General features: G+C 39.8%; 1 protein-coding gene across 4 annotated transcripts in view; it reads right to left on the bottom strand.

Moving 5' to 3' along the window:
* arhgef10 (Rho guanine nucleotide exchange factor (GEF) 10) overlaps positions 1-25,809 on the bottom strand; it is a 281,643-nt gene that overhangs the window by 243,764 nt on the left and 12,070 nt on the right. Inside the window, exon 2 of one of the 4 annotated variants that reach the window (XM_043679127.1) lies at positions 14,659-14,851. The exons of the other annotated variants lie outside the window; for them this stretch is intronic. The gene's annotated coding sequence lies outside the window, so the exon portion shown is untranslated. The remainder of the gene's footprint in view (positions 1-14,658; positions 14,852-25,809) is intronic. 4 annotated transcript variants of the gene reach the window in all.

Below are 25,809 nucleotides of genomic sequence, written 5' to 3'. Positions count from 1 at the left end.
GGAAACAGGCCCTTCGGCCCAACAAGTCCACACCGACCCACCGAAGCGAACCCACCCATACCCCTACATTTACCCCTTACCTAACACTACGGGCAATTTAGCATGGCCAATTCACCTGACCCTGCACATCTTTGGACTGTGGGAGGAAACCGGAGCACCCGGAGGAAACCCACGCAGACACGGGGAGAACGTGCAAACTCCACGCAGTCAGTCGCCTGAGGCGATGTCTTCTTGGTTTTCCACACAACAGTCTGGTATGACTCTTGCTGTGGTTTTCACTGTGAATCTTCATTGAGGTGGTGACTTCCAGGTGTGATTTTTACTATCTGCTCTTGTCCCGGAATTTCCAGAATGTTCTGTTTCGTGGTGAAATTGTGAATACCCCATACAAATGTTAATTTCTTACAACCAGAGGTAAGCATTTACTAAACTGATTTCATGCAAATTTACTGTAGCCTTGAGGCTATGAATATTTTAAAACTGTAAATAGTTGTTACAGGTTTAGACAGGTAACAGTTCATTCATGATGAAACTAATTGCCAGATGACTGCCTACTGTTCCTTAACTAAACACACTATTGCTAAATCAAATTGATGATTCTGGTTAACATAAATGAAGAAAGGTTTACAAAATTATGAGGGGCATGGATAGGATAAGTAGACAAAGTTTTTTCCCTGGGTTCGGGGAGTCCAGAACTAGAGGACATAGGTTTAGGGTGAGAAGGGAAAGATATAAAAGAGACCTAGGAGGCAACTTTTTAACACAGAGGGTGGTACGTGTATGGAATGAACTGCCAGAGGAACTGGTGGAGGCTGGTACAATTACAACATTTAAAAGGCATTTGGATCGGTATATGAATAGGAAGGGTTTGGAGGGATATGGGCCGGGTGCTGGCAGGTGGGACTAGATTGGGTTGGGACATCTGGTCGGCATGGACTGAAGGGTCTGTTTCCATGCTGTACATCTCTATGACTCTATAAATCAATAAGTTAATAGAGGATAATACTAAACTTACAGAATGGACATTTCATTGACTAATTATGTTAAATGTAGACAAGGAAGCGGTGGTACATTTTAGTAGGAGGGATAGAATAATTGTTTTGTATTAATTCACAGAACGTAGGCATCACTGGCTTGGCCAGCACTTACGATCCACTCTTAGATGCCCTTGAGAAAATGAAGGTGAGCTGCCTCCTTGAACTGCTGTATTTCTTTTGCTGCAGGTACACTCTCAATACTGAGAGGAAGGGAATTCCAGGATTTTGACCCAGCAACACTGAATGATATATGCTTCTAAGTTAGGCCGGCAAGTGATATCTAAGGAGCTTTGCAGAGCTTCCACAGTGCATCTTGTTGATGGTACACATTGCTGTAACTGAGCATTGTTGGTGGAACGAGAGAATGTTTGTGGTGCAATGTCAAACATGGGGGCTGCTTTGTTCTGGATGGAGTCAAGCTTCTTGAGTGTTGTTGGGGCTGCAGTCATCCCCAACAAGTGGGGAGTACTCCATCATGCTCCTGATGTGTGCTATGTATCCTGTTGGCAGGTTTTGGGGAATTAGGAGGTAAATTACCAACTGCAGGATTTCCAGCCTCTGCCCTGCTCTTGGAGCCACAGTACTTATATACTTGGTCAGTTTCTGATCATTGGTAACTCAAGGAATGTTGATAGTGGGGAATTTAGTGGTGATAAGGGATGCCAAGAAATGATGCATATATTCTCTCTTGCTAGAGATGGTCATGGCCTAGCACATGTGGGTCAAATGGGGAGACATTGGCCTAATGGTATTATCACCGGACTGTTAATCAGAAACCCAAATAATGTAGTGGGCACACAGGGTAGAATCCCACCATGGCAGACATTGGAATTTTATTGCAATAACAAAATGGAATTAAGAGTCTAATGACCATGAATCCATTGTTCATTGTTGGAAAAAAAATCTGGCTCATTAATGTCCTTTAGCGAAAGGAACTGCCATCCTTACTTGGTCTCACCTGTTGATTGCAATGAGGTCAGCCTGATGGACCTCATAGAATATGAGTTCTGTAAGTGGGGCTATTAATCTGGTCCAATTAGGGAGCCCTGGTTGAAAGATACAAACAGAAGTGACATCCCGAGATTCAGAGCTGGCTCAGAGGAAGCTGGATCAGTGTTAAGTAATTTCTATGCATAAATAAAAGGTAACTTTGTGATGGGATACCAGCCTCCGTCAAGTTTTTTTTTTCACAGCTTACATGTGACTCCAGACCGACAGCAATGTGGTTGACTCTTAACTGTTCTGTGGGCAATTAGGAATGGTCAATAAATGCTGGCCCAGTTAGTGTGCCCTCATCCTATGGATGAATAAAAATAAATGTTACTTGCTCGTTGTCAGTCTAAGCCTGGATATTGTCTGGAATCTTGCTGCTTTGGATATGGATTGCTGATGTACCTGACGAGTTATGATTATACTACGTTCAGTGCCAATCATCAGCGAGCACCTACATTTATTCAGCCCTTATGTGGAAGGGAGGAAGGTCATTGATGAAGCAGCTGAAGATGTCTGGACCTGGGATACTACCCTAAGGAAGCCTGCAAAAATATTCTGAAGCTGAGATGACTGACCTCCAACAACCACAAACGGGTTTCTTGTTTAGGTAATAGCATCTAACTAGCATGGAAATCTGAAGGATGTTGTGAAGTACTGAACATAGTGAAACAGTTTAGTTAAATAATTTTTAAAAAAATCTAATTAAACATTTGGATTGAGTTGTGGGGGGAGAGAGTTCAAAAGCAAGAAGCTATGATAAACTGCATTAAACCTTGATAGGGCTACCCTTTGTGTACATTGCATAGCTTTGGTCTCCACATAATAAAAAGGAATAGAGGAGATGCAAATTTAGTTAGGCATCATACCAGAAATAAGAAGATACAACAATTAAGATTGAACGGACCTTTGTCTAGAATAGAGGAGACTGAAAGGTCACTTGATGGAGTTTCCCAAGAGACCGAAAGGATATAAGGGGTAGAGAATGCCAAAATATTCTTCCCTGTGGGGAAATCCAAAACTTGACCATAAACTTAAAAAACAGAGAATTCAGCATGGACATCCTTTGAATGTAGAACATGCTACCTATAAAGAGATGTGACGAGCATGGATGCATATAAGGGCAAGCTAGGTAAGCATAAGATAGCAAAGAGCAGCAGGATTGATAGGGTGAGATGAAGAGGGTATGGTGGTATCTATTGTGTGGAATGGGAATGGCAGTTGGTCTCAACAGGCTGTTACTGTTCTTTAAGCTTGATTGATCACATTTCAAAATTCTGTCTGGGTCAGGACAATGTGAAACTGTTGTCTGCAGTCAATTTAGAAATGCTTCCTAAGTAGTTTGAATATTTCAAACTGCTGGCTGGGGGTTGGGGATGAGAAAGATTCACCTCCTTCAGATTTTGATAAGAAGCCAGGGCAGCTTATTTTTCTGGAACATGTTAAGTTACATAACTGTCAGATCTATTGTGAGGTTCCAGTTGTGAAAGTTATCAAGCTTTTCAATATTCAGCACTTGAAACTGGACCGGAACTCAGTTTGGTGTGGTTGACATCACTGTCTACCATTTAATCTCCATGGGCTTCCAATGAGCTGCTTGTTCTAACGGGCAGACAGTTCCCACTTCCTGCGGCATTCAGTAGCACTATTCTGGGTACTGAGTTCACCTTGTGCTAAATAAGGGAATTTACATTCCAAAATATCATTGCCAGTGATGTGGTTGAGGTGTGGGGACTGTTTTATCTGTGTTGATAGCCAAGTTTAGTACCCATGAGGATGGCCTTAACTGGGACTTTGGGTTCATGTCACACGACACGTGACCCCCCCACAACACTAGACACACACACACTTACATAGTCACACACTCAAGCAGACCTTCTCTCATACACTGTGCGCACTCACACCCACACACACACTCTTTCACAGGCTTATACTCCACGCTCTCACCCACACCCACACCATCTCTCTCACTCTCTCTCATGTACGCAGACACACAAATAAATCTATGGGGTGAATTTGCATTTGCAGAATTATATTTGCAGATGCATGCTATTTTGCTGAAAAAGCACACAATCTGCAGGCAGTCAATCATAGAGTCATAGAGATGTACAGCACAGAAACAGACCCTTTGGTCCAACTCGTCCATGCCGATCAGATATCCCAACCTAATCTACTCCCATTTGCCAGCACTTGGCCCAGATCCCTCTAAACCTTTCCTATTCATATACCCTTTCGAATGCTTTTGCATCCACCACTTCCTCTGGCAGCTCATTCCATACACGCACCACCCTCTGCATGAAAAAGTTGCCTCTTGGGTCCCTTTTATATTTTTCCCAACTCACCCTAAACCTATGGCCTCTCGTTTTGGACTCCCCCACCCCACGGAAAAGACCTTGTCTATTTATCCTATCCATGCCCCTCACGATTTTATAAACCTCTATAAGGTCACCCCTCCATGTAATAATTTATGAATTCCTACTTTGGAAACAGAACCAGTCTGACTCAAGATTGGGATGCAGACAAGCTCTAACCTCACACCTTCAATGTATTGTCTGAGCTGATATGTCACTTTTTGTTTAGCAAAACCTTAGGTTATCTCAAGAATGTGACTTAAAAGTAGTTCTGGGATTTACATATTAATGAACCTCTATCCATTCTAAAAAATGCGAGACTTCACAGCAATCTAGGTTTGTTCAATATATCATTTCAGTTGCACAACACTGATATATTTTGCTATAAATTCAGTGTCTTATAATCCTGCTTCACAGCTATCCGATGAAGGAGCAGCACTCCAAAAGCTAGTACTTCCAAATAAACCTGTTGGACTATAACCTAGTGTTCTGTGATTTTTAGTTTTGATTTCTAAAGGACACTTTGAAAATATGGCTTGATGTATTCATCTGGCTTCTCAGCCAGAAACAAAAGACAAATTTTTACACAAGTATTTGCCTCTAATATTATAACTAAACTGAAAACTAAATAGTTAGAAAATTCAGAACCGATGAGCAACTTAAGTGTCCCTTAAATCTTTTTGTGGACAGTCTACAGGTAAAATATAAGCCATTTGTAGTCCAATTGCTGATTAAACATGTTCATTGTTCTATCATGGAGTAATGGAAAAGGGAGTATTGTACAGATGGACAAAAAAAAACTACTTGCCAGATCTCAGTGCATTCAACACTCACAGCATCTTTATTTAACAAAATATTTTAAACATAATGATGACTCAGAGGATCTCAATCATAAAATCTGGCCGCACCCTTAGATAGATTTCTGAAAGGTGAACAACTGATTCATCAGTTGCAATCTTTTCTGAAGCATGTTTCAGCACAAGCTTGTACATATGCCAGTGATTCAAATCTGCCTTAGATCAGGCTACAATAAGGGGATGGGAGGAATAGATTCCAATTCAATGAGCACTGAAGATATTGATTTCTGGTGAGGCTTCCAGGGGCATTTCTAATTAATCTTCCAAGCTTTTTTCTGGCAATGCATGGATGTTCCTGCTGCCAAACCATCGGGTTACCATTAGAGATAGGATTATTGTTGGTACCAATCACCAGCCAGTGAAAAAGTCAAGATTGGGCAGGTCAGATTTGGAGTCAGGAAGTTCCACCAATACCTTTACAGATGTAAATTTGTAATTATAATAGATCACAAACCTCTGCTAGGTATAATTAAAGGGGAAAAGACAGTGCAATCCATAACTTCAGGCCAAATTCAAAGATGGACTCTAACACTAAGTGCATATAATTACAAGTTGGATCACCATCCAGGAAGCCAAGTAGCAAATGTAGATGCATTGAACCTCCTCCTGCTGGCAGATAGCCAAGGTTGGGCAGGTCAAAACTGGACTTCTACCTCAAGCAGCGCATGTAATTTTGCATAATTTACATATTAGCTGCAACTTTGTAACTCTACCTTTTTCTACAGATGTTGATGTTTCCATGAGGGGATTTTAAAAATTTCTTAAGCATTACTTCCATTTAATAATTTAGAATGTATCAGCAACCACAATGTTGTTATAATTTTAACACTATATTAATCAATGTTTTACTAACAGACATGAGGGCTGTTCAAAGTACAGTGCAGATGCCACAATTAACAAATGCTGCATTTGGAAACACACAAAAAAAACAAGAAGCTGCTATGCACAAGGGAATGTTTCCCAAGAGCACTATTTTATTCCGCTACATGACTGGAAGTTTATTAAAACTCTGTCATAATGGTGGAATGCAACATAATCATAATTGATCTGTGTGTATGAACACAGAGTCAGAGATGTACAGCATGGAAACAGAAACTTTGTTCCAACTCAGCCAACCAGATATCCTAAATTAATAGAGTCCCATTTGACAGCACTTGGCCCATAACCCTTCCTATTCCATTTACAAGGCATCTGGATGGGTATAGGTTGTAATTTTACCAGCATCCACCAGTTCCTCTGGCAACACATTCCATGCAAGCACCATCCTCTGCATGAAAAGGTTAACCCTTAGGTCTCTTTTAAACCTTTCCCCTCTCACCCTAAACCTATGCCCTCTAGTTCTGGACTCCCCCAGCCCAGAGAAGAGACCTTATCTATTTACCTATCCATGCCCCTCATGATTTTATAAATCTTCATAAGGTCACCTCTCAGCCTCTTTCTATAGTTCAAACCCTCCAACCCTAGCAATATCCTTGTAAATCTTTTCTGAACCTTTTCAAGTTTCACAGCATCCTTCCTACAGGACTAAAACCAAAATTGCATGCAATTTTCCAAAAGTGGCCTAACCAATGTCCTGTACAGCTGCAACATGACTTCCCAACTCCTACACTCAATACTCTGTCCAATAAAGGAAAGCATACCAAGTGCCTTCTTCACTATCCTATCTGCAACTCCACTTTCAATGAACTATGAACCTGCAATCCAAGGTCTCTTTACTCAGCAACACTTCCCAGTATCTTACCATTAAATGTATAAATCCTGCCCTGATTTACTCTTCCAAATGATTTGACAAAATTTGCTAACAGTTTAGAAAACATATTAAAGCATAACACTAGGTACCATTTTCAAGGAACATCATTCCACAAGCACATATAACAGAAGCTCATATGAAGCAATAGGAGGGGATTTTTAACCTGGCATGCAGGAAACAGTATAATTTAATCAGCCAAGTCAGGAGGATATCAGGTTAACATTTCACCTATCAAACTATCTCCCATCATTATTAGAACACAAGCAGGTCACGAAGGGTCACAGAGTCAGAGTAGTGAGCTAGGTGAGTCTCAGCACCCATATTTACCTTTATGTCCATTTGGATCCCATTAAACTGGAGGGTAAAGAAGAATCTGTTCCACTGTACTAAGAAAGCGTATCATGTAAAATCAACAACTCCATCCTTGTCAAAATGCCAACACACAACAAAAAAAGGGCCAAATTCTATTCAGGTAACATGCTTGCTTTTATGGGTTAAAAAGTGCTGAGATGCAAGGTTAATTAGTTGACACAATTCATCTAAAATTAATTAAGACTGATCTTCCTTTACGGAGTGATGCTCATTGGTGAAGAGGGGAATTTTGATAAATATTCCAGAATCATCTGGAACTTTTGTGACTACATAGCAGAAATCGTAGCTACAACAGAAGTTACTCCCGGGGAGAGGGAATTTTCATGGTAAGATTTGCAGATTTCTTTGTATAGAAGTATTTTCAAATGGCAGCTTTCCTTAAATATCATTGTGATGTGGCGTCAGCTAACTCAGTGGGTGGATATAAGTTTGTGATACAGAGTAACACCAATAACACAGGTTCAGTTCCTGTACTGGCTGAGGTCACCATGAAGACATCGCCTTCTCAACTCACTCCTCATATGAGATGTAGTGACCTTCACGTCAAGTTCACCACAAGTCATCTCTCTCTAGTGATAGGGCAGCTCTGTGGTCTTCTGGAGCTATAGTGTTTTTCACTTCAGTTCACAGTTTAATTTTGCTTGCTTTGTGATATTACCAATATTTCCCCCTCGATCATATATATCCGGGCTGCTCCAAAGGGTGGTGGAATGAATCCACATTTTGTTTTAGCTGAATTGAGCAGAGGCACATAGGAATCTTGCAAATTTAGCATCAGTTGTCCTAAATGACCACTATCCAATATGTTCAATTTGAGTTACAGTTATCTTTGATGTAGTTGTGCTCCTGGGCACTACATATACATCCAAATCTAAGAATGTTGAATCAAGTAACTATTAAGCTATTTTGTGTCTCATGGAAAGGCGCTTAGTTAAAACAATTAGAAATAACTGCACTCAGTTATAGCACTTCAGAAGGAAACGTTCCTTTAAGATTTCAATTGTCACATGGAGGCTCTCTATTTCCACAGCCTACAAGACAATCAAACCAAGCCATCAACAGACAAGATGGATAAGATGATTGTGAAACAATGTAGACTGAACATCTTACACTAGAAAACTAGTTACGAAAAGATTACATTGTAGTGAACAGTTTTCATATGACAGCTTTCTATTCATATCACAGCAATTTATTTAATCTTGCTTGGTTTAAGGAAACACATTTCTTTTCCTCAGTAATTCATAAGAGCTGCTTCCCACATACTCCTAGTTGGAATGGAGGCGCTGGGAGGAATTCAATAGTCAAGTGAAAGACAGCAAAAAGGTTACAATGTAGGTCATCCTGATTTCAACAGGATGAAATGAAACACCTGGTACAAAAAGATACATGCTTGCATGTACACAGCAAACACAAGGGCCATGTTTTATTTTAAAAGACCAATCATTAAGGTGCAAACATGACTGGAAATGCTCACTTACTGCTCATTCCTAATGGCTCTTCAGAAAGTGGTGGTGAGCTGCCTCCTTGAACTGTTCCAAGTGCACATGAAGAAGATTACCTCACATTGTTTTGTTAGGCAGAGAAATGCTGGGTTTTGACCCAGAGACAACTTGGAGGAGACAGAGTTGGTGGTGCTTCCAGATGGCAGAATTCAAAGGCTTGCTAGCCGCTGTCGAGGACCCCGGGAAAGTCACCACACTGCACCTTGTAGATAGTACACATGGCAATCACTTTGTGCCAGTGGTGGAAGGAGTGAATGTCTAAAATAGTGGTGCTAGTTAATCAAATTGTTTTGTACAGGATGGTATCACGCTTATAGCATGCTGTCTCTGATTTTACACAACACCAGGTTATAATCCAACAGGTTCATTTGGAAGCACTAGCTTTTGGAGCACTGCTCCTTCATCAGGTGGTTGTGGAGGTAAGCTGACCACCTGATGAAGGAGCAGCGATCCAAAAGCTAGTGATTTCAAATAAACCTGTTAGACTATAAACTGGTGTTGTGTGATATTTAACTTTGTTCACCTCAGTCTAATACTGGCACCTCCAAGTTATGGCTCTATGGGGCTTTCATCTATGCCTCATATGTCGGACTTGTATCTAATGAAAGATTCCAAGGAGTCAGAAGGCATGTCACCCATCACAAAATATTCGGCTTCTGACTTGTTCCTTCAGGAAAGTATTTATATGGCTGTCCAGTTAATCTTCCAGTCAATGGTAACCTCCCAAGATGTTGATGATGGGAAATTAGGCTATGGTAATGCTGTTGAATAACAAGTAAGTGTGGTTTATTTTCCTTATTGGAGATAAACACTACCCAGCAGTAATATGGCACCAACACTCTTTGCCACTTATCTGAGTTACTCAAATTGCATCATTATCAAACTGCAAGGAATTGATATACTCAAGGGGTGCATTATCAGTAAACATTCCCCTATCTGATCCAATGCTGGAGAAACATCATTTCTAAAACACAATTTATTTCCCAATTAGGGCATTAATTTCGGAGGTAATGTCCTGTGGCTGGGATGAAATTATTCCCCAATTCCCATCAACTTCAAGATTACTAACACTCCTTGATATCAAGGTCAGTCACTCATTCCAGGAATTCAGCTTTCTTGACCAAAGCTGTAAAGTGATCTGGAACAGAGTTATCCTTGCAAAATCCAGACTGGGTTACAAATAATCCACTAAACGATGTGCAGTGTGCTTCATGTCTCAAAGATCTCTTGCATCACCCTTCTGATGATTAAACAAATGCTGATAGAATGGTAATTGTTCAGATTGAATTTTTCCTTTTTTGAAGGCAGGACATGTTTGGGAAATTTTCTTTATTAGGTAAATGGCAATGCTGTACATGTAATGGAACAGCTTGGCTAGAGGTACAGCAAAGTTTGGAGCACATCTTCAGCACTATAACTGGAATGTTGACAGGATGCAAAGCCATTGCTGTATCCAGTGCTCAACCATCTCTTGTTATTATATGAAGTGAATCAAATTGACTGAATTCTGACTTCTGTGATGACAACCACAAGAGAAGGCAGCGATGACTAATTCAATTCTGGATGAAAGCACTTAGCTTTGTCTTCTATAGTCACATGCTGGTCTCTATCATTATCACAAATGGAGATGTTCACGGAGCCTCCTCCTTCCATTAGTTTCTGGAAGGTTCAGATCACTTGCGATTAGATGTGGCAGGAATGCTTTGATCTGATCGATTGGTTATGCAACTGCTTAAGATTGACTCTAGAATAATCCTAGCATGGTCTGCTGCATGCCTCAGTGAACCAACATCACCCTCCTGGATTTATGGCAATGATAGATCAAAAGTTATGGTGCATCATGACCTTATATATTTTGCTGATACTGATAGCTCACCCCATGTCATGCTTGATTTATTTTGATCTATTCTGAATCTATCCTATTCAGCAATGGTGGTGATGCAACATAAAACAATGGACATGTCCCCAGTGAAAACTCAGGACTGTCTCCACAAGGAATGTGCGATAATCGGTCTCACCAATACTGTCACAGACAGGTGCACCTGCCAGAGTTTGATTTGCAAGAACAAGGGCTGGTACATTTCCGGTCAGTTCCCTCACCACCCATTAGTCTCAGTTCAGGAATAATTGAATGATCTATTGTGCTGTACTTTCTCAGATTCTAACAGTGCAGTAAAGACTTTAATGGTACAGTCATGTGAGCTTAATCAGACTGGGCTTGAGGTTTTCAAACTACAATAAGCTTGTAAGAAAAATAAATCAAGCCATCACAGTTTCACATATTTCTACCACTTGACAGGAGCAGTGGACTTGAAGGCTGCACAGTCAACACTGAATTACTCCAAAGGAGCCATATCCTAAAGTGAATTCATGACTTCAGATTTGAAGGAAAAGCTAGGATTGGTCTCCATTTGTTTAGATCGGAGTGCCATCCAAATTACTTGCTGTTCTGAATTACTTGCCAGTGGTGCAGCTTCTGTACTGCATATGCTTAACCTGCTGGAGTGTAGATTCAAAGATCTTCTAAAATATTGTCCTGAAACTCTTAAGAGTTGATTGGTTGCTGTTACAGTTCCCAACTCAGGGTAGCAAGATAAAACTAGGCTACATAAAATAAAAACAGATGTAATAGCCAAGAATCCACTGTTCAGGCTGCAGCTGGCCCTCGATATGCTGAGAAAAATTCTTGAACGAGAGCATGCAGAGATTGAGCTGCTAATCTCTGGAGAGTCACTGCAAGATGAACAAATGTACTTCCTGGGTGGCTCCTTACACATAAATGCTGACTTCTAAATATCTATACATTTAGAACCATTTTAAAATGTCTTAGGATAACCCACTGGGGGAATATAATTTCCGATAACATGAAAAGGCCTTGAAATATTTTAGTGGATTCTGATCTGATGAATGAAAAGGTTTGCTGAACCGGAGTAAGATCGATTCAATTACTCAAATAAAGATAGAATTCAAAATCCTTTAAATATCAGACGATGTGCATTTGGGAAAAGAATGAGGCATGGATAACTTCATAAATGTGATTTTACTATGGCTTGTTGAATACTTGGAGGGGGTCACACTTTAAATATGATTAATCAAAGTAAAACAGCATTGAAACGCCGATCCACCAGACGTTCATATATATTCCAACGACCTTTCACCTCATCATCCAGCCCCCATTGTCTCTTCTGTCAGAACATCCTCTGTGGTCTACAAAGATTGAGAAAGTTTCCTTCCCCATTTCAGACCTATACTTGTTCTCAAGTGTAATATAATATTGCTAATTAGGAATGCTCAGCCTCATACTATGCATTCTTTATGAGATTAATTTATTTTAGCACCACACCTTTCTGACAGTCAGAACCCAGCTTGGCAAAATGTTTCATATGATCCACTGTAACCAAAAACCAGCAGAGTATTAGAACATTTTTAGTTTTAATCAGCTATCTAAGTAGGTCTGAGTGACAAACTAAGGACCAAGATCCAAGGAGGTTTCTAGAGTTTTTTTGTTTTCCCATGAACTCTGCTATTCGTGCTCAAGCGTTTAAGAACTGGCATTTGATGAACCCTGTCCTCAATAGACAAGGTTTTCTGGGTGGGATACTTCAAATGTCCATTATTGGGATACAGTGGCTGGAATGGGTCTATGGCAAGTGGTGAGGAAGCCACCAGGGGGGGATAAAAACATTTGACCGCACTCTCACCAATTGCCTGCCGGAGATGTATCTGTCCATCATAGTATAAGTCCTAACAGTGGCAAAGTTCCACCCTCTCGTTGTGGTTACCCTATCCAACACTTCAACTCCCCCTCCCACTACGCCAAGGACATGCAAGTCCTTGGCATCTTCCACTGCCAAACTCTAGCCGCCTAGAGGAAGAACGCCTCATCTTCCGCCTTGGGACCCTCCAACCACACGGAATCAATGTTGATTTCACCTGGTTCCTGATCTCCTCTCCCCCCACCTTATCACAGATCTAACCCTCTAACTTGACACCGCCCTCTCGAATTGTCCTACCTATCCATCTCCCTTCCCGCCCATCCGCTCCAACTTATCACCATCACCTCCCCACCTTCATCTACCTATCACATTTCCAGCTACCTGCCAAGCCCCACCTCCCTCCCGTTTATCGCTCAGCCCCCTTGCACCACCCCCATCCTCCCATTTATCTTTCAGCCCCTTTGCAACACCACACCCCTTCCATTTCTCTCTCAGCCCCCTTACACCACCACCCAGCCCTCCCGCACCAATTCCTGATGAAGAGCTTATGCTCAAAACGTCAACTCTCCTGTTACATTTTACAGTCTTTTTTTTTGTTCTTGTGTAGTTCTTGAGTGGAGTACTAGCTTAATACATTTTCCACAGTCTATTCCTGAGCTCATGGTGAAAAGTCTGAGCATTGTACCTGGGGTTGGGTGGGGTATGGGGGCAGATGGATGTAATGTCAGACATTCTACATTATTTCTTCCCCAAACTTAAATAGGATTGCTAGTAATGCACCTAAGCAGAATCCTCTTTGCAGAATTTTGAACTGCACAATATAGACAAAATGTTCAAGGTCTCAGGTATCACAAGTATCATGTTCCACATCCTACTTAGTTAGCTATTCCTTCAATCAACTTATTAGACTACAGCTAAAAGTCACATTTCAGTTACAGCTGATTTTAAAGTAAGAAAGGTCATACCAGATTCAAAACATTAACTCCCTCCCTCTCTTTACATTTGATGCCAGATTATCAGAATTATAGTCACTTCCTGACATGATTGATAGTGACTTAAACGAATGTAGTGATGCCTCACTACTGGCCGGATTTTGACAGAATCAGGGAGACTGTTTTGGTTGGTGGGTAGCCGTTTTTCCAGGATTCCTGACTCCATTTTCAGCTTTCCAACATTCATCGCAGTAGGAAAAGAGTGCAGCCTAGTGCTGATTTCCAGTCTGCACCCTTTAGTCCCAACCTGGTTGGCTCCTAATTGGGGATAGGAATCTCCAAAAAATGGCAAAACAATGCTGAGCTGAGTGTTCAGGGATCTAATATTCAGTCGAAACAGCTATGCCCAATGGGAAACATTGCCCAACTGACAGCTTTCTCTTGCATCTATTTTGACAACTGTACAATATTTATTTGCACATATAAGTATATGTCACATGCTTACATTTCCTGCTTTAGTACTTGTTACAGGATCCATTCATTCTACACAGGGAAATTACCAGGTGAATGGACACGTATCATTTTTTGACAATAAATGCATCAGAGTCAAGTAAGGGTGGATGGATAGGCATAAGGGGCATCAAGAATATGAGAAGCCATTGAGGATAAATGGAGGAGCATTGAATTGCATGAATGGAGCATCAGGAATATGAGGGCGGGGGCCCTTAATTTTTTTTGATTGTAACTTGAGTATATTATCACTGCTTAAAAGCAGCTTATTAGAATAAACTACCTCGAAGTTCAGCAGCCCCTGAGGACTGAAAATCCTGCTTCTGCAGGCACTTTCTTCCGAGATTGGAATGCCAAGCCAAAAAAACACCCCTCCATCTCTACACATCTCTGGAATGAAAGTCGCCCTGATATGTGTGCTAATAGTGCACTAATGCAGTTTAGTTAGTCACAAAGTCATCAATAGGGACTGGTTGAGACTATACTAAAGATAGAATGGCACAAGGTAATGCTGATTTCTCTAGGGGTCTTGTTTAGGAGAGGAATTGGGTTGGACATCACTAAATTTCGGACCTGCACCCTCAATAAAAGGAAAATCAAATTCAGGTTGTGAACTTTGTTTCAATAACAATAGCACTTACTTCACACTGTAACCTTGAACATCTCATATGACTGTGGGACACTGAAATCTTCATGGTCTGTCAACTCTAGTCAAAACAAGGCCTTTTTTCAATGCTACCAGCATTCCACTCCAGAGCACTTCACTTTAATTGCACCATTTTACCAGCTGGCAATTTTACGACAAAAAAAGTGGCCAAAGCTGACTGTTGCATTCTAAAATGATAGAAAATAACAAAAATAGTAGGTGGATATCGTATTAGATAGAAGACGCACTTATTTATGACATATAATTTTCATAATCAGCCTCTCCTAACTATAAAAGGAGACACTCAAAACCAGAAATCATCTTTAGGAAAATTATTGTTTCAATATCTCATATCTCACTAAAACATACTGTTCCTATGGCAAAATTATAATTTGTGATGACAGCATCGTCTAAGATGATCTACAGTTATTCAAATCTAAACAAACCCTCACTGAAACAGATGCATGTTTAATTGATTTAATTGGCTCCTGTGTTCAAAACAACCATTTAATTTACTTGACAGGCTGCAAACTGATGTTCCTCTATTTACCCTTAATGAAACAAGGTTGTTAATTAAATCTTACTGAAGAGATGATTCATCTGATTGCTTATTTGCTTAAATACATAATGCAATACAACTTTTAGATCAGAAGTACTATTTAGAATGTCCAATCAGTCTATACCTATGTTTAAGGCTCCACAAACTGCTTCCAATTCCTCTTTGTCTAAACAAAATCATACATACTGGGTCAAGCAGTGTTACAATATTTGAACTGCACGAAGCATAGGTATACAATATGTTACAATGCAATAATCAATTGTTAAATAAACCAATTAGAACAAATAATGCTGTAAACACTATTTACCTCTTTCATTGACACCTCAGAATTTAAAAAAAAGAAAATCAAAAGTTATAGCTCGAAGCATGTTGACCTATTCTCCATTAACAAAGGAAATATGTTTCCTATAACTGGTCTAGCCCTGCAATATAAAAGCCAAATTCCACCAATGCTGGAAATCTGAAAAAAAGCAGCACAGAGAGAGAAACAGAGTTAATCTTTCAAGGCTGTTATGACTCTTCTTCAGAACAGAGCACAGTAACATGTTTTGATTTGTAAAATCCTTCTGAAAAGACTTAGGAAGGATCTCAGTCACATTCAAGAAGGCAGCTCACCACTCAAGACCAAAATTTATTGTCCGTCCATAATTGATCTTAACAGCAAAATCCAATGAATGAATTTTTTAAAAGTCTTCAAAATCCAAACAGAATAATCAATTAATCAAGAGCAACATCTGTCAGATGGTGCAACTTAGATGGACTGCTTTCAGAAGTCCATTTTGAGCATAGTACATACTAAGAGACCTGTTAGAGTACCTGTATTATATTTGAAAGAAAAAGGATGATTTTGGATCAATGGTTTCTGAAGCTCTCCATCACTGGGACTTTTCCAAGTGATTCATGGGCCTTTTGTAGACTAATTTACCAATCATATTTGTTATTATTAGTTAATGACTCCATTGTCAAAACATCTGTTAACTAAGAAGAAACTGGAAAACCCACGAGCTATTTTCTACAAATTTCTTTGGATATCTGTAACTTATTTCAGTCAGCTTTCATTTATAACAGCATGCAATTTCATAATCCCACACATCAGTATAGAGCAAGATCAAGCATTTTTGTTATATTGCCCTCTCTGCTGTGGAAGTATAAACAGAATTAAATCATTAAGGGCTTGCCAGCAGCTAAGCAGGTCTTGTCCATTGCTTTACACTGCACATACCAAACAGATTATCCATATGACCCAACTATAAAAGGAATATCAAAGTTTACAAGTTACCTCAAACAGGAATATCACCAACAACAAATCAACATTCTACAGGCATGTTAGAACATCAGGGGATGAGACATTATGCTGAATATATCCAACAAAATAATGATTTACTGTGCTTTTTCTTAAAAGAGGAATTATGAACTGTGTAGAACAAGGAATATGGTGTGATGCTGAATCTTACAAGACTTGAACAATCCAAAATTCTATCCCAGCCTGTATTGAGTTACTTAACCATTACCAAGACTATACAGGGACACTCCAATATACATTAGCATGGGTAACTAAGAAAAGGGAAAATAAATGTTTACTAAGGTTCACATTCATGATAGATTTCACTTAACATGGTGTTAAAGTTAGAATGCAGATCCAAGGCAGAGTCTGTTCCTTTAAGAAATCTGTCGCCCATTAGAATGATTTTCATATGCCATCAGGGGAAAATATTAGAAGTAGAAGAACCTGAAAATATGGGCACCAGGATTGTCCAATGTTATTCTCAGTGATTACTATTTTAGTGGAGGTGGTTTCACGGCTGACAAGGCTACCTGATCCCTATAGACTCAACAGGAGCTTAGTTAACTGCAGTTAAAGGAGGGTTGGGATTGTTGGGAGCAGTACTCCAGGAAACCATAAATATGTAACTGCATGTAAAGAAGAACTATTACCTTCAATCCTTCAGCAGCAGACAGGCTGCAAGAGCAATGTTTGGTTAAGTAGAGTTGGTGGCAGGTTGGAGTGCCTCATTGTTTTGTCCTTGTCATTGCTTAGTTGCCATTGTAACCTGCTGCTCCCATAAAGTTGCAAGGACTCCTAGTGGCCCCCGAGCATTCAGGACACATTTGCTATGCTTGACTGAACAATAAACTTGTTATCATGCCAACTATTATGACTGAGGCTGGAAGTATGCAATCACACAAGTCTCATTACTCCATGGATCAGAACATAAAAGACAAATACCTCTCCAGTGACCAAAATGACCAATTAAATACAGGTATTTCTCCTGTAATGTGATGGTTGCATTCTTATGCAACCCTGCATTACAGAAAAATCGCACTTTAGAAAAAGTGCTTAAGTGTTGGCGATGTAATTGCGTTACAGCCAAAACACATTTTAAAAGTTTGCGCTTTAGAAACAGTGTCCCCAATTCTTCAATCATGTCACAGTGAATTCATGTTAATAAAATGCACATTATAGCAGAACAAGCTGTACTTTATGAGGTTTCAAACCGCAAGATGCATCAATCAGGTTCCTTTTAGAGGTTTATCATTAAAATAGAGCTCATTTCAAAAGTTAACATCCATAGCCAGTTATATTGAAGTATATAGAATCATATAATTCACACAGCTAAGAAAGGGGTGATTCAGCCCATCAAGGCTGCACTAACCCTCCATACAGCACTGACATAATCCCCATTACCCTGCATTTACCATGGCTAATCTACCTAGCCTGCACATCCCTAGTCACTATGGACAATTTAGCAAAGCCAATCCACCTAACTGGCACATAGTCATAGAGATGTAAAGCATGGAAACAGACCCTTCGGTCCAACCCGTCCATGCCGACCAGATATCCCAACCCAATCTAGTCCCACCTGCCAGCACCCAGCCCATATCCCACCAAACCCTTCCTATTCATCTACCCATCCAAATGCCTCCTAAATGTTGCAATTGTAGCAGCCTCCACCACTTCTTCTGGCAGCTCATTCCATACACGTATCTCCCTCTGTGTAAAAATGTTGCCCCTTCGGTCTCTTTTATATCTTTCCCCTCTCACCCTAAACCTATGCCCTCTAGTTCTGGACTCCCTGACCCCAGGGAAAAGACTTTGCCTATTTACCCTATCCATGCCCCTCATAATTTTGTAAACCTCTATAAGGTCACCCCTCAGTCTCTGACGCTCCAGGGAAAACAGCCCGATGTCTGGACTGTGGAAGGAAACGGCAGCAGCTAGGGTAAACACATGTAGACATGGGGAGAATGTGCAAGCTCCACACAGACCATTATTGAACCTGGGTCCCTTACACTGAGGCAGCAGTGTCAACACATACGCATGCACATGCACACAAATCCCCATGTGGACAAGTCGGTAATTATGCAGGGTTATCGCTGAAGTCTTGCAGAGGGTACACAATCTTGTGGTGTTCTTTCAATCACGAAGGACAAACAGATTATTTTTTGAATTGATGTTGATGGTTTTTGTGTCACAAATGAGAGCAATCAGCTGCTTAGCTTGTTCAGAGCAAGCTTTCTCCAGGTGTGTTTTTTTTCCTAGTTTGCCTTCAAATAAACCAGATGTAAACAAGAAACCTCTGAGCTAGTCGTACATTCAAACAGCCACAGCAGGGTCTACATCAAAGCAAGCAGTTAGCACCAGTCACGTAATTTCTAGAGGCTTTAAAAAAACATTAATGTCCATAGTGAACTTTCAATGACATCTTTAAAACAAACCACTCCAAGTATGTACTCAAAACATGAAATAAATTCATTTTTCCACAAGCCTTCAAAATTTAAGTCCTCCAGTAAAATTAAAGTGTTGTGGATATAGGTTTGCTCGCTGAGCTGGAAGGTTCAGCAAACAAACCTACATCCAGAACCTCAACCTGAGCTCCAAATCTTCTCAAAACTCACTAAAATTAAAGTGTCTTTGTCACATGTATAACTTTGGGCTCCTCAGTGAAAATTCACAATGAGTGCCTTCTTCTCCATGTGCTGTGTCTATGCATTAGGGGTGGAGACCAATGTGTTCAGGACATAATACTAGTCCCAACTTCTATTACTGATGCTGGAAGGAAATATAGTCTAGGGACTCTGTAGCTGCAGAGGGAAAAAAGCCATAATAGTTTAACATTAACTGCTCTCTTGTCGTAATTTGAAAAAAAAAGGATTTATACAGAAAAACTGCATAAGGGAAGAACACTTTCAAGAAAGATAAAGCAAGAAATTCCAGGCCAGTCAGTCTAACTCAGTGGTATTGGACCGATTCAGAAGGACAGAATTTATCTGAATTTGGAGAAGCAGGGTTAATCAGTCAACATGGTTTTGTTAAGGGAGGTGATGACTGAACAACTTGATTGAAGTTTTTGAAAAGGTGACCAGGCATGTAGATGAGGGCACTGCATTTGATGTAGTCTACTTGGACTTCAGTAAGATTTTGATAAGGTCCTGTGAAAGTAAGACCCCCCCCCCCCCCAAGGGATCGAAGGAAATTTGGCTAACTGGATCCAGAATTGGCTGAATGGCAGGAAGCAGACAGTGATGGTCAAGGAGGCTTTTATGACTGGAAGCCACTGGCCAATGGGCACTGTGGGATTGGTGTTAGGGTCTTTGCTGTTTGTGGTAGGTATAATCAATTTAGACTTGAATGGAAGAGAGTTGATCAAGACATTTGCAGATGATGTGAAAACTCGTAGGATGGTAAATTGTGAGAAGGATAGCCTTAGATTACAGAAGAATATAGACAGGCTGGTCAGATGGGTTGATCAGTGGTAAATGGAATTCAATCTGGACAATTGCCAGATGATGCACTCTAGTATAATAAACAATACATGATGAAAGGTAGGACTCTGGGAAGCACCAAGAATCAGACATACTCTGCACATCTAGCGGCTCATCAGGTGGGAAGGTAGATAAATAAAGTGATAAAGAGGATACATGGGATACTTGCCTTTGTTAGACAAGGCGCAGAGGTTATATTGGAATTGTATAAAATATTGGTTAGGCCACAGCTAGAGTATTATATGCAGTTCTGAAATCCACATGAGAGGAGGAATGTGATACTGCTGGAGAGGGTACAGAGGATATGTACGAGGATGTTGCGTGGGCTGGAAAGTTTTCCTTGTGAAGTGAGATTGAGTTGGCTGTGGTTATCTTCCTTGTAACAAAGGAGACTGAGGGGGACGTGATTGAGATGTAAAAAATTACAATGGGTGTTATTAGCACAGAGAAGAAGGAACTTTGATGGAGGGATCTATAACCATGGGTCGTAGATTTACGATAAGCGGCATGACGTTTAGAGGGGATGTGGATTTTTTTTTCCCCAGCCAGAGTGAAATTGGAATCTGACAACTCACTGCCTGTAAAAGGTGGTAATAGCAAAACTCTTCTTAACATCCAGCAAGTGGTTAGATGTATACTTTGGAATCATAAATACACAAGACTTTGGGCCATGTGCTGAAAAGGGCCTTTTTTGTGTGCTGGAGACCTCTGTGACATTCCACATAATTCTACACAGTCAGAATAAAATTTCAGTATGGAAACAAATTTTACATTGAATGTATGTCAAATATACAAGATGCAAATTCTTCCCAGAAGTATCAATTGCATCTCTAGCATTCCAGAATTTACGTTTGGGCAGTTGGATTGCTGATGGGTAATATTTGTTTAAGGCCAAAGGGAGAATTTTATTTCTTTTCACACATTACACATAAATCCTGCACATATTACAGTGATGTGGCAAATACATCAAGAGCTCAAACTAGGAATTCTTAGCCATGAAGATCACTTAGCAATAAACAGAACTCTGTCCCAGAGCTCTGTGCAGATTTAAATTTTTTATAATCTCATAATGTTGTCACAATTTCATTTCTTTAGTGAGATACTCAAGAGCATATTTTCTAGATACAATGGGACAATTTTCATGACTGAAAAGGAATAATTAAGATAATCACACCATTCAAATGATATTCCATGTGAGCCCCTTGATTACTTTTCCCCCTCAATAAATACCATATTCTGCTCATTGTCTCCAGAAATGCTTTTAAAAATTTGAATCAAATTAAACCGAAAAATACAGAACAGATGCAAAGGGAAGGGCAGAAGGCTAATTTTTTTTTTGCATTTTTCTACAGTGGTTACAGTCCAAATATTAAATTACTTTCACATCTCCAGTATGTACAATCTATGTCACTGAACATCTGCAAAAGTCATATGAAATGACAAACCAAGTTAATGGAGTTGAAAAAATGGAACAGATGCTTTAATGCATTATACATGGTTAAAGTCAATTGGTTCAAATTACATCCTGAATGACGAGAGGTTTGTGATGATTTAGACTAAAAAAAAAGCATTATGGTTCTTTACTATCATGTTTAGCTATTATATTGTTGCTGCTAGCCATTTGATTTCCTACATTTGAACTTTTTTGATGAATTACTTCTAAAGACGAATAAGTTATATGACATTGAAAATGTGTACTTCTCTGTATTTTTATATTAGTTCACACTCTGCAAGATGAAAACAGATGTAAATTCGTACATTTGCATCGTGAGAAAGGTAACTATGGTTTAAAAACATGCATAAAATTAAGTATTTCTATCTTTTGAATGGTCACCCCTTATCTTCCTTTCTTGCAGACTGATATTCTGCAACAGTTACTGTCTGAGAGATGACTTGATGATCTTACACATGATAGCTACCAAAGCACTAATTGTTGTGATTCTGGCTGATGTTATTACTTGACAAGTCAAATCCCAGTCTGAAACTTAACAAAATAGATCATACTTTGGAGTGTGTATGGTAACCAAAACACACCCCTGATACAGTACCCAAAAAAAAAACACCTGGTATGATTCCCAAAAATGCCACTCGTACAGTACACACATCAGAGTCTCTGTCCCTAACATTTTAATGGGTTTATGTCACTTGTGATTTTGGTATACAGAATGGAACTGTAGATAGCTTCTTTCTGGAGTGAATATATACCTGAGCTTAAACATACTTAATTTTAAGTAACCTCTTCAGTGTTTAATCTCAATTACTCAGGTCTAAGACTATCACTAATTTTCCATTCCAAATTTCATGATATGCTTCTCTGCACTGGAGCACTCGCCTGTACAAGCATCTTCATTGAGGGACTTCACAGGACTGCTTAAACTCCAAGGAGAAAGTGAGAACTGCAAATGCTGGAGATCAGAATCAAAAAGTGTGGTGCTACAAAAGCACAGCCAGTCAAGCAATATCTGAGGAGCAGGAGAGTCAACGTCTGGAACATAAGCTCTTCAGCAGGAACAAATGAAGTCTTATGCTTGGAACATTGACTCTCCTGCTCTTCGGATGCTGCCTGATCAGCTGTGCTTTTCTAGCATCACACTTTTCGATGATGACTGCTCAAACTCCAAAGCAGATTACAATTAACTCTAGCCTGTGGAAATTTCCCTCAAGCTTAAAACTTCTCCTGGCCTTCTAAATTGGAGCTTGTTTATTTTAATATATACAACATCACACCACAAACTCAATCTTGTCCTTACATAATACTTCATATATCTGGTCAACAACTCCCCACCCCGATCCCACAATTTTCACTTTGGGATCACATGAAGTGAAACATTAAAATGAAATCACAGGGCAAAATGTTTTGAAAGCACTATTCCAGTTTGTGATTTGCTTTTGTTCTGGCCTTATGAGTCTGTATTGTAATTATCAGTGACTTGTGTATCTGAAAACAGATCACTTTTTTCCTCAACCACATTGATAGTATTTCCTAAAGTTATATGTGATATCATTATTTTTCTCACTAAAATGCAATACCTCTTTTTATAGTGAATATCTTTTTATACTGAACATCGTTCAGTAGCACAAAACAACTGTTTACTATCTTAATCAATGCTAACCACTAGAAAATAGCTGAAGAGTGATATTTATGGGAATTCTTATTGCTGTGAGTAAACTTAAATTAATTTTCTCTCCCAATAAAATGAGCCTCACATTGTAAGGATATTATCTTAGTGACTGAACAAAAGGACACACTGTTCACAACTTATTACAAAGAGACCATTAATGCTTACTGCACACAAGGACAACACTTTCCATAAAAAGTAGCAGTTGAGTTATTCCTATTTCACGAAAGAAAGAAAAACTGGACATTTTTCTTCAGTTACAAGTAGTAAACAAAGAAATAAAACTTTGACTTGCCTTTAACTGAGATGAAAGGACATATCAAACTTCATGGATAAGGAAAATCCATTCAGCTTATTGACATTCATTTGTTCATGTACTAATTCTCCTTTCTTGGCAATTAAATTGACTTTGAATAATGCTAAGGCTTTATTCCAAACATTCAACTCAACCTCTCCTCCTCACTCTCGATGCCTTGACAGTAGTAGTATGTTTGAAAAACAGTGTGGTGGAAGCAATAAGTGATTGTGACTTCCGTCACCATTTTCAGCTAACCTGGAGTTATCAGTCCAGAACTTCAATTTACAATGGGCTTCATTCTGTTGGACTTTCTATTATGCTGGCAGGAAAAGCTGATATCGTCAATGCAGCAAAATTTCAGGTTATCCAGATATTATTAATGCAATTTCACACCATACTGAAATACCAAATGCAACATGTACAGCATAATAATAATTCTGAGTGTACAAGATGGAGAAGTCAAATCCTAACAAAAATTTAGTAACTCAGCTAATGTCCATTGCTAGTGGTAGTATAATATGAAGTTCAGAAACAGTTGTATTCCAGAGCATCTAATAAAATCGTGTTTCCTCTTAAAGTTTCGTATCTAAATTTTCACAAAACTACACATCAGAGATTGACAACCAGCCAAACCAAATGACTTTGTTGACATCTTTGTAAACAAGAACAGAACAGACTGTTACAAGATGGTTGTGTATTAAACCATCCCCATTAATTCAAGATGAAATGGAGTCGTGGAGATAAGCACAAGATCTCAAACCCAAACGTTGGCTCTTACACCTGGACACAAAGAAAGGGGGAGCTGGATTTGTTATTGGCAGACCTTAGATTATCAAATTTACTGACTCAAATACCTTGGACAGAGACAGAGACAAAACGACAGAGGGAAAGAACGCGTGCGCAATGGAACAAACTATTTTTGCTAAAGATCAGCCAAATGCAGGTGGGAGAACATTTGGTCGTTGAAGAGATGGACCTGTGGATATTTAAGAATAATGTGAGATTTGTCCCTGGTGAGACTGGGAGAAGGAATTGCTGGAGCAGAACTCACTGCTGGAAATTGACTTTATGATTCTCAGAAGACTGAGGAAAATGGCCTTCAGTATGTACCGTAACTCAGCAAAAAAAAAGGGAGGAGCAAGCCTGGAGAGCAATTTTCATCTGGTTCACTTCAGGACTGCACAGGGTGTATAATATTTAAATGCAGCGTGGAATTTTCAATCATGCTAGAAAGTTAAGGGAGTAATATATTTTCTGTAGTTTACTGCATTAGTTGCCTATTAAGTAAAATACATTGGTCCGTGCTGATCTTAAATTGGTTTGGTACCACAAATGTCTTAAAATCTGAAATTTTGCAGTGAGATATTTAAGTTGGCCACACAGAATTTGAACTCTAACTTATTGGTCTCTATGGGAATTGGTACATCATACAACAAATTTAATAAGGTTAGCAGAGATTTCATGATGCTGAGTTCAGAAGAAGGTTAAAAATCACACAACACCAGGTTATAGTCCAACAGGTTTAATTGGAAGCACACTAGCTTTCAGAGTGACGCTCCTTCATCAGGTGATAGTGGAGGGCTCGATCATAACACAGAATTTATAGCAAACATTTACAGTGTGTCTGGCTCATATATGTGTGGAAAATGTGTGCACATTCAGCAATTGACCGAGCATATTGCAGCGCTGACGAAAAAACTCGAAGACCTTAGACTCATCCGAGAAAACGAGATCTTTCTGGACAAGACCTTCAGCGATGTTATTACACCAATCATGCCAGAAGAGAGCAGAGGAGAGCAGATGATGAGGAAGGTAGAGAGGAGACAGGTGCAAGAGACCCCGGGAGAAGTACCTGTCAGGAACAAGTTGAAGCTTTTGGAAGCAGAGACCGATGACACTGCCAGTTCGCAAGGCGGCCAAGTTTGTCAATCAAAAGTTGCCGCAGAGGCAGAGCGGAAGAGTCGGACATCGCACAGAGCCGTGGTAATAGGGGACTCCATCGTGAGAGGAACTGACTGGGGTTTTTGTGGCAGCAGACGGGATTTAAGGATGGTGTGTTGCTTTCCTGGTGCTAGAGTGAAAGACATCGCGGACAGAGTGCAGGAAATCCTCAAGGATGAGGGTGAAGAGCCAGAGGTGGTGGTACATGTCGGCACAAATGATGTCGGGAAGAAGAGGAGGAACATACTACAGCGAGACTTCGGAGGACTAGGAAGAAGGCTGAAAAGCGGGACGTCCAAGATGGTTATCTCCGGTTTGCTTCCAGTTCCTCAGGCTAGTGTGGCCAGAAACAGGGAGATAATGGACTTGAACGTGTGGTTGGGGAACTGGTGCAGGAAGCAAGGATTCAAGTTCTTGGATCACTGGGGTATATTTTGTGGTAAACATAAATCCTACAAGAGAGAC

This window comes from Chiloscyllium plagiosum, chromosome 3 (assembly GCF_004010195.1).
Source record: "Chiloscyllium plagiosum isolate BGI_BamShark_2017 chromosome 3, ASM401019v2, whole genome shotgun sequence".
Taxonomy (NCBI): Eukaryota; Metazoa; Chordata; class Chondrichthyes; order Orectolobiformes; family Hemiscylliidae; genus Chiloscyllium; species Chiloscyllium plagiosum.
Note: the sequence above shows the minus strand (reverse complement) of the source record. Positions and strands in the feature narration are given on the sequence as shown.